Below are 8240 nucleotides of genomic sequence, written 5' to 3' on the forward strand. Positions count from 1 at the left end.
AGCCGTGTGGGGCTGCCCAGCGCTCATTCCAGCTGCACAGCCTTTATTGGGGCCATTTTTTCAAACCCACCCCCACCACCTGCCCGCCCTCTTCCATCATTTCTGCCTCTCTGGGTTGTTCTGTCTTCCCTCCCAAATACACCCTAAGTGACAGATGGTCTGCACGTTCCTGTCGGAGGCAGTGAAGCCCTTCCATGGAGACATGTGACACCACCTCCAGGCAGCCCCACAAGCCTCAACATTCCCCGATGAACAGCACCAAGAAGGGGGAAGCTCAGTGCTGTTTCAACCCATCGGAGCCAGCTTTGGATGCTGGATGGTGTCTGGGCCAGAAGCGGGGATTGGACTCACCAGACTGGGTCAGGTGTCTCTAGGGCTCTGGAATTCTCCCAAAGAGTCAGACTCGGACCCCAAGCACGGTGGCCTGGAGCAGCTCCTCTGCCTCTGCCATCATGGAGCCCAGGGATCCTTAAAGACTCACCCATCTGTTTCTCTGGCTTATTTACTGCACCTGGCAGCTGAGGGGGCTTCAGTGATGCCCCCAAACTCCCAGGGAGCCCCCCTGCCTGGCTCTGGGAAGACTTCTAACTCTCATGGCTGAAGAGTGCAGCAAACCCCAAAAAGATCTTCCTATAGGAACATCCTGGCCCATACACTTCCCAACCATCTCAGTGACCCGAAGCATGTTCTCCAGGGGACATCACCTCCCCCAGGCCGGCCACAAGTAACTTCTAGTAACTTCTAACACAGCCCACAGCTGTTCTGGTCATGTTGATTATCTGGCCACGTTAATCAGGGCAAGCAGAAATCCGTGAGAGCAAGATGAACCCGGGGTCTGACCTCATGGAGCTCAGAGTCCAGCAGGAAATCACAGAGGAATCATGATGAACGCTATCAAGCAAGTGCTATTTGCAGATGCTGCTCTAAACACTTCCGTGCTTAAAGCTTACCTCCCCTTGAAGGAGGGCACGACTCGGGAGTAGGCCCAACCCCTGCAGATCAAGAAACCAGGACACAGAGAGGTTAAGTACCTTGACCAGGGTCACACAGCTGAGCTCCAGATAAGAAATCATACAAGAAAGGGAGGCCCAGGCAGCTGTGCAGGGGAGCACAGAGCGGCTGCTTCCTCTGAGGCTGAGATTTCTTCCTCCAGGAAGCTGGCCTAGATTTCCACCAGCCCAGCAAGGCCATGGACAGCAGGGCCATAGCCAGTGTGTCCAGGCTGGCTATCCTGGCAAACTCTGTCCCAGGGAGCCCGTGTCTGGACTGGGGAGATACAGATGGGCCGGCTGCACAGGTGTGTGACCCCTGCAGGTGCACAGGGCCCCAGGTTTAGAAGGGTCCTGCACGGGCTTCCTGCTGTGCGGTTGCCATCTTGAAATTGGCAATACATCAGGCACAAGAGGTCCTGCTTTTCATTTTACCCTGGGTCCCACAGATATAACTACCCCATACACAGGCACTAAACTATGGCAATGCTGAGCTGCGGCTGGGCGGAGGGCTGGCGGGAAGGTTGCAGAGGGTCTCCTGGAAGAATCGGCCAGGCAGGGAGGCCGAGGGGCTGGAGTGAGGCTGGTCAGATGGGCAGCTCCCTGGAGATGACAGTCAGGAGTGAGCTTTGTCCTGCCTGACCCCAAAACCCTGCCGTGGCCCCCCAGGACACCTCAGGGCAGCTCCCTGGGAGCTGGGCCAGCACCAGGCAGGTCAGGAGCAGCAAAGCTCTGAGAGGACTTTTATTTTTATTTTTGAGACAGTCTCGCACTGTTGCCCGGGCTAGAGTGCAGTGGTGCGATCTCGGCTCACTGCATCCTCCGCCTTATAGGTTCAAGCGATTCTCCTGTCTCAGCCTCCCAAGTAGCTGGGATTACAGGCATGTGCCACCACATTCGGAAATTTTTGTATTTTCAGTAGAGACAGGGTTTCACCATGTTGGCCAGGCTGGTCTTGAACTCCTGACTTCAAGTGATCCGCCTGCCTCAGCCTCCCGAAGTGCTGGGATTACAGGCGTGAGCCACTGTGCCTGACCAGAGAGGCCTTTAAAAATACCCCTACACCTGTGTATTGACTAGATAGCATGCTTGTGCACAGCATTTGGAAGGCACAAACGAGAAACCAGTGGGAAGAAAGCCCCTCCCTGCTGGTCTCTCACCTAACCCTGGTCCCTCCCACTGGGTAACCCAGTTTCCTGTGTACCTCCCAGAGGTATTCTGTGCACACACAAGGAGGCATGCGCATGCGTGGTTTTCATATTTTCGTGAGGATTTCACATACATTCTGTATTGTACACACTCTTCTGCGCTTAGCTTCTCACTTCACAATCCGACCAGGAAATCATAAAAGGCTCTCTCAAGGCCACTGAATTGTATAGATGGAGAAACCGGAGCCCAGAGTGTCACACAGCAAGTGTGGGTGTTCTGGTGGTCCGGGCGTAGAGCCTGGCCTTGGCGCAGTGGAATCCATGTCCTTCCGCGTGCTCACCAAACCCCCTCAGCCTCCTCACAGCTTCTCTCCTGCCTTAATTGCAAGGGCTGCCAAGGAGGGAGCCACGGAGGCACTGTGATGATTTCCATTTCCACATGAGGCTCTGAGAGGTGCAGCCACTGTCCTGAGGCCACACAGCAGAACCAGGATTGGAACTCACCAAGCTGCAGTGGCCCCCCAGGAGCAGGCTCATGTTTCCCCAGGTGGGCACTGCCCCTCAGCACAGCCTTACAATCTCCCTCATGCCAGATGGAGAACTTCAGCAGGTGAGGTTTCGGCAGTGGAGTCTCTCAGTCTCACAGAGCCACAGGATGGAGCTGGCAGGAGTCCCAGCTAGGCCTGGAGGGTGGGTGGGGCCAGGTGGCTCGCTGGGGGCGCGTGGCAGATTTGGGGGCCTGGTCTCCTAGGCTCCAGCTGTACCACCACTGAGGCTCCTGGAGTGCCCCCTGGGCCTGTCTGGCTGCCAGGGAGGGCCAGCATCAGCCAGCTGAACGTGCCTGGGGCTGCTGCTCTGTTCACCATTTGGGTTTGAAGCATTATTTTAATTGTGTGTGTTTATCCAAAGCTCGCCTTTGAAATCTGGTTTTGTGCCTCCCCATAAAGGGCGCTGGTTTAGATACAAAGTGTGTTGCTGTCTCAGCCTTTAAAGAATTCCCGAGCGAAGAGGCTCGCTTTCTCTAAGCACGTGTGGCCCCACTTGTGGGCGACTGTGGCAGGTCTGCAGGACAATTTGGGTCCTGTCCTGACTAGCCACGGGCAAGTGACAGCAGCCCCTCAAAAACTGTGTGTGGCTCACACCTGTAACCCCAGCACTTCGGGAGGCTAAGGCAGGAAGATTGCTTGAAGCCAGGAACTTGAGACCAGACTGATCCACAAGGTGAGACCCCACCCCCCCAGCACCATCTCTTTAAAAAATAAAATAATTAATTAAAAATAAATTAAAAAATAAAAAGTTGTGTGGGATGAAACTTCCAAAGTACTGGAGGTGCCATCCACCCTGGTGCAAGGGACACAACCTTGGGCGTCATGAGAATGCTGTAAGCTCAAGACCTGCTTTGTCCAGAAAAACACCCACCCCCCAACAAAAACTTTACAACCAGTTCTAGGCCCTTCTAGGACCTTCTGAGACCCACCCACGAACCCCTCCCTCCAGTTTAGAACCCATTCCTAAAGAAATCTCGTGGTCAGCCCTTTTGGAATATAATCATAGTAGATAAAGTTGAACACAGCACTGTGCTGTGGGATTTCTCTGATTAACTCCATTACTCCTCACACTTGAGGCACAGAGAGGTTGGGTCACTCACCCAAGGTCACACAGCCAGGAAGTGGCAAAGCCAGGATCCAAGCCCAGCCAGTCCTACCCAGTTCTGCACTCCTAACCACACACGCACGCGCGCACACACACACAGAGCACACGCATGGATGCATGGACACGCATGGCACCTGGCTCCTGAGTCAACCCGTGGGTTAGGCCCAGGGAGGGCCTGGGGTGGAAGACCTCAGGCGAACTGCCCAGGCTTGGTGAGCTGGGTGACTGAGGTCGAGTCCTTTGTGAGGATTAGGTGGGCACCACCTGGAGATCCCTGGCCCAAGGCCAGCAGCGGGGAGGAGCTGATACCATTATGAGGGAAGTGACAGACAGTGGGGACACCCCTCCCCAGTGACTGCCACTCAGCACAGCTTCCTCCCCCTTCCCTCTTCGTCTCCCCTCTCCTCTCCTCCCCTCCCTCATTCTCCCCTCCCTCATTCTCCCCCTCCTCCTCTCTCATTTCTCCCCTCCCTCCACATTCTTGCCCCCTTCCTTCTACCCCCTAATTTTCTTCTTCCTCCCTTCTTACCCCTCCTCCCTCCCTCCCTTCTCTCTCCTTTGCTTTCTCCTCTTGTTCCCTCCCTCCCCCTTAACTCCCTCATGTCTCCCTCCCTCCCTCCTTCCTTCCTCCTTCCCCAGACAAGGAGTAAGAATCGCTCACCCCTGGCCAGCTCGGTGGCTCAGGCCTGTAATCCCAGCACTTTGGCAGACCGAGGCGAGCAGATCACTTGAGCTCAGGAGTTTGAGACCAGCCTGGCCAACATGGTGAAATCCCATCTCTACTAAAAATATATTTTTTAGATCAGCCAGGTGTGGTGGCGCATGCCTGTAATCCCAGCTACTCGGGAGGCTGAGGTGAGAGGATCGCTTGAACCCGGGAGGCGGAGGTTGCAATGAACTGAGATTGTGCCATTGTACTCCAGCCTGGGCAACTGAGCAAGACTCCCTCTCTCAAAAAAAAAAAAAAAAAAAAGAGTCGCTCACCCCCTTCCTCCAAGCAGCTGTCTGTCCTCCAGAGGAACAGCCCGTCCCTGTAAACAGCGCACTCTGAGAAGGACCAGACCACACCTGGGGGCCTGCCCAAGAAGGATGGGGAGGGGCCCACTGGCTGAACAGACACCGCTAGACCTTCCCGCCCAGAGCCTCTTGGCTCCCCTCCCCCATCCCCAATGCTGAGAGGACAGGGAATGGTCTCTATGGGCCTTGCAGGCTGAAATTTCTAGCGTTTCTGTAGTTAAGACCCTAACATTATGAGCCCGGCATGGTGGCTCATGCCTGTAATCCTAGCACTTTGGGAGGCCAGGGCAGGTGGATCACCTAAGGTCAGGAGTTTGAGACCAGTGTGGCCAACATGGTGAAACCCCATCTCTACTAAAAATACCAAAATTAGCTGAGCGTGGTGGTGCACCCCTGTAATCCCAGCACTTTGGGAGGCCGAGGCGGGCAGATCATCTGAGGTCGGGGGTTCAAGACCATCCTGACCAACATGGAGAAACCCCATCTCTACTAAAAATGCAAAATTAGCTGGGTGTGGTGGCGCACGCCTGTAATCCCAGCTACTTGGGAGGCTGAGGCAGGAGAATCGCTTGAACCCGGGAGGCGGAGGTTGTAGTGAGCCAAGATCATGGCACTGCACTCCAGCCTGGGTGACAAAGCAAGACTCCATCTCAAAAAGAAAAAAAATACCTTAATATTATTTTCCGACAGTTTTAGGTGGTTTAATAGAATTAAGGGTAAATCTAACTTGCAAATTTTCCTTTTGATCTGCTTTTTCTTTTAGGAGAGAACAGAGCAGGCTTTAGAGCAAGACTGGAAACCGCTCCCGCTGCTCTCCTGCTCCCAGTAAGGACTCTCCTGGGGTTTGCAGTCCTGGGGTGTACCTGAGCACATTCTGCAGGATTTCTGGTTGCCAGCCTTGACTCCCCCTGCTTGTCCCTCCCCCGCCCTCCAGCACTGAAGTCCTGGGGACTCCTCTGAGCCCAAAGGCCCTGGCCTGTCTGCCTCGTCCCTCCTCTCTCTTTCTCCCCCTCCATGCTTCCCCTCACACTCTGCAGCAGGCCTCTGGCTTCTCCTTTAGCTCCTGAGCCAAACTCCTTCACACCCCAGGGCCTTTGCACATGCCCTCGTCGCTACCCAGAATGCTTTTCTACCAGCTTCACGGGTTCCCACTTAACATCAGGTCTCAGACGTCACCTCCTCAGGGAAGCCCTCCCAAACGAAGCCGGCTCCCCAACAGTTCTCCTTGTGTGGCACTTACCACAATCAGGACGGAACAGTGGTGGCATTGCTGGCACACACGGACCATACTCAGTAGCCCCTGAGCTCCAAGAATGCAGAGACTGGACAGGTTCCTAACAGAGACTGCCACAGAGAAGGCCCTGAATGAACGCATACTGTGCCTCAGTTTCCCTGCCTATACGGCAAGGGGGAGGGTCCCGTGCCTGCACTTGCCATGCAATGCTTCTCAGATGTTCCCTCTGGGTTTCTGGCAAGGATCACATTCATTTCACGGTATTTGACTTCTTTGATTATCTGATTTTCCAGGGAGGAATTTTAAATCTCTGGGCTGGGCTGGCATCTGCTAGATACCTGGGCACCTGTCCCAGCCCACCAGCCTGGGTACATTCAGCATCTTGCTGGAGGCCTGTTAAAATTGCCCCCTCTTGGCAGATTAGGCCCCATGCAGAGACACCCTTCCAGGGCTCTGGAACCATGCGATGTTTGGTGCGGTGGGTAGGTAGTACAGCTCTCTTTGGGCAAAGCTCTAAATCAAGTGCAGGGGCATAGGAGCCAGAGAGGCTGGGTTCCAATTCTGACTCAGTCACTTCTGGTGAGACTGGGGCCCGCCATTTACTTTTTATTTGAGATGGAATCTCTTTCTGTTGCCCAGGCTGGAGTGCAGTGATGTGATCTCAGCTCACTGCAACTACCACCTCCCAGGTTCAAGCGATTCTCCTGCCTCAGCCTCCAGAGTAGCTGGGATTACAGGGGTGTGCCACCACGCCCAGCAAATTTTCTTATTTGTTTGTTTTGAAACGGAGTCTTGCATTGTCGCCCACGCTGGAGTGTAGTGGCGCAACCTCGGCTCACAGCAACCCCGGTTCAAGTGATTCTCTTGCCTCTGCCTTCAGAGTAGCTGGGATTACAGGTGCCTGCCAACACGACGGGCTGATTTTTGTATTTTCAGCAGAGACAGGGTTTCACCATGTTGGCCAGGCTGGTCTTGAACTCCTGACCTCAGGTGATTCACCTGCTTTGGCCTCCCAAAGTACTGGAATTACAGGCATGAGCCACTGCACCTGGCCTAATTTTTGTATTCTTAGTAGAGATGGGATTTCACCATGTTGCCCAGGCTGGTCTCGAACCGCTGATCTCAGGTGATCCGCCCGCCTCAGCCTCCCAAAGTTCTGGGATTACAGGCATGAGCCACTGTGCCTGGCCTCACCATTCACTTCTCTGTGTCTCAGTCCCAGGCCTGCACAATGGTCGTATCACTGTCAGAGGTGTCTGAACCAAGGCGATTCCATCTTGAATGGGGCTGGGCAAAACGAGGCTGAGACCTACTGGACTACTACATTCCCAGACAGTGAAGGCATTCTAAGTCATAGGATGGGATAAAGGTTGGCACAAAATACAGGCCATAGAGACCTTGCTGATAAAACAGGTTGCAGTTAAGAAGCTGGCCAAGGCCGGGCGCAGTGGCTCAAGCCTGTAATCCCAGCACTTTGGGAGGCCGAGACGGGCGGATCACGAGGTCAGGAGATCAAGACCATCCTGGCTAACACGGTGAAACCCCGTCTCTACTGAAAAAAAATACAAAAATCTAGCCGGGCGAGGTGGCGGGCGCCTGTAGTCCCCGCTACTTGGGAGGCTGAGGCAGGAAAATGGCGTAAACCCGGAAGGCGGAGCTTGCAGTGAGCTGAGATCCGGCCATAGCACTCCAGCCTGGGTGACAGAGCGAGACTCCGTCTCAAAAAAAAAAAAAAAAGAAGCTGGCCAAGACCCACCAAAACCAAGATGAGCAACCAGAGTGACCTCTGGTTGTCCTCATTTCTAGACTCCCACCAGCTCCGTGACAGTTTACAAATACCATGACAATGACAGGAAGTTACCCTATAGGGTCTAAAAAGGGGAGGCATGAATAATCCACTCCTTGTTTAGCATATCATCAAGAAATAACCATAAACATGGGCAACCAGCAGCCCGCAGCGCTGCTCTATGGTGTAGCCATTCTTTTATTCCTTTACTTTCTTTTTTTTTTTTTGAGACACAGTCTTGCTTTGTTGCCCAGGCTTGAGTGCAATGGTGTGATCCCAGCTCACTGCAACCTCCGCCTCCTGGGTTCAGGCGATTCTCCTGCCTCAGCCTCCTGAGTAGCTGGGATAACAGGCGCATGCAACCACGCCTGGCTAATTTTTGTATTTTTTTTTTTTTTTTTTTTTTGAGACGG

Source organism: Piliocolobus tephrosceles, chromosome 14, assembly GCF_002776525.5.
Source record: "Piliocolobus tephrosceles isolate RC106 chromosome 14, ASM277652v3, whole genome shotgun sequence".
Lineage (NCBI taxonomy): Eukaryota > Metazoa > Chordata > Mammalia > Primates > Cercopithecidae > Piliocolobus > Piliocolobus tephrosceles.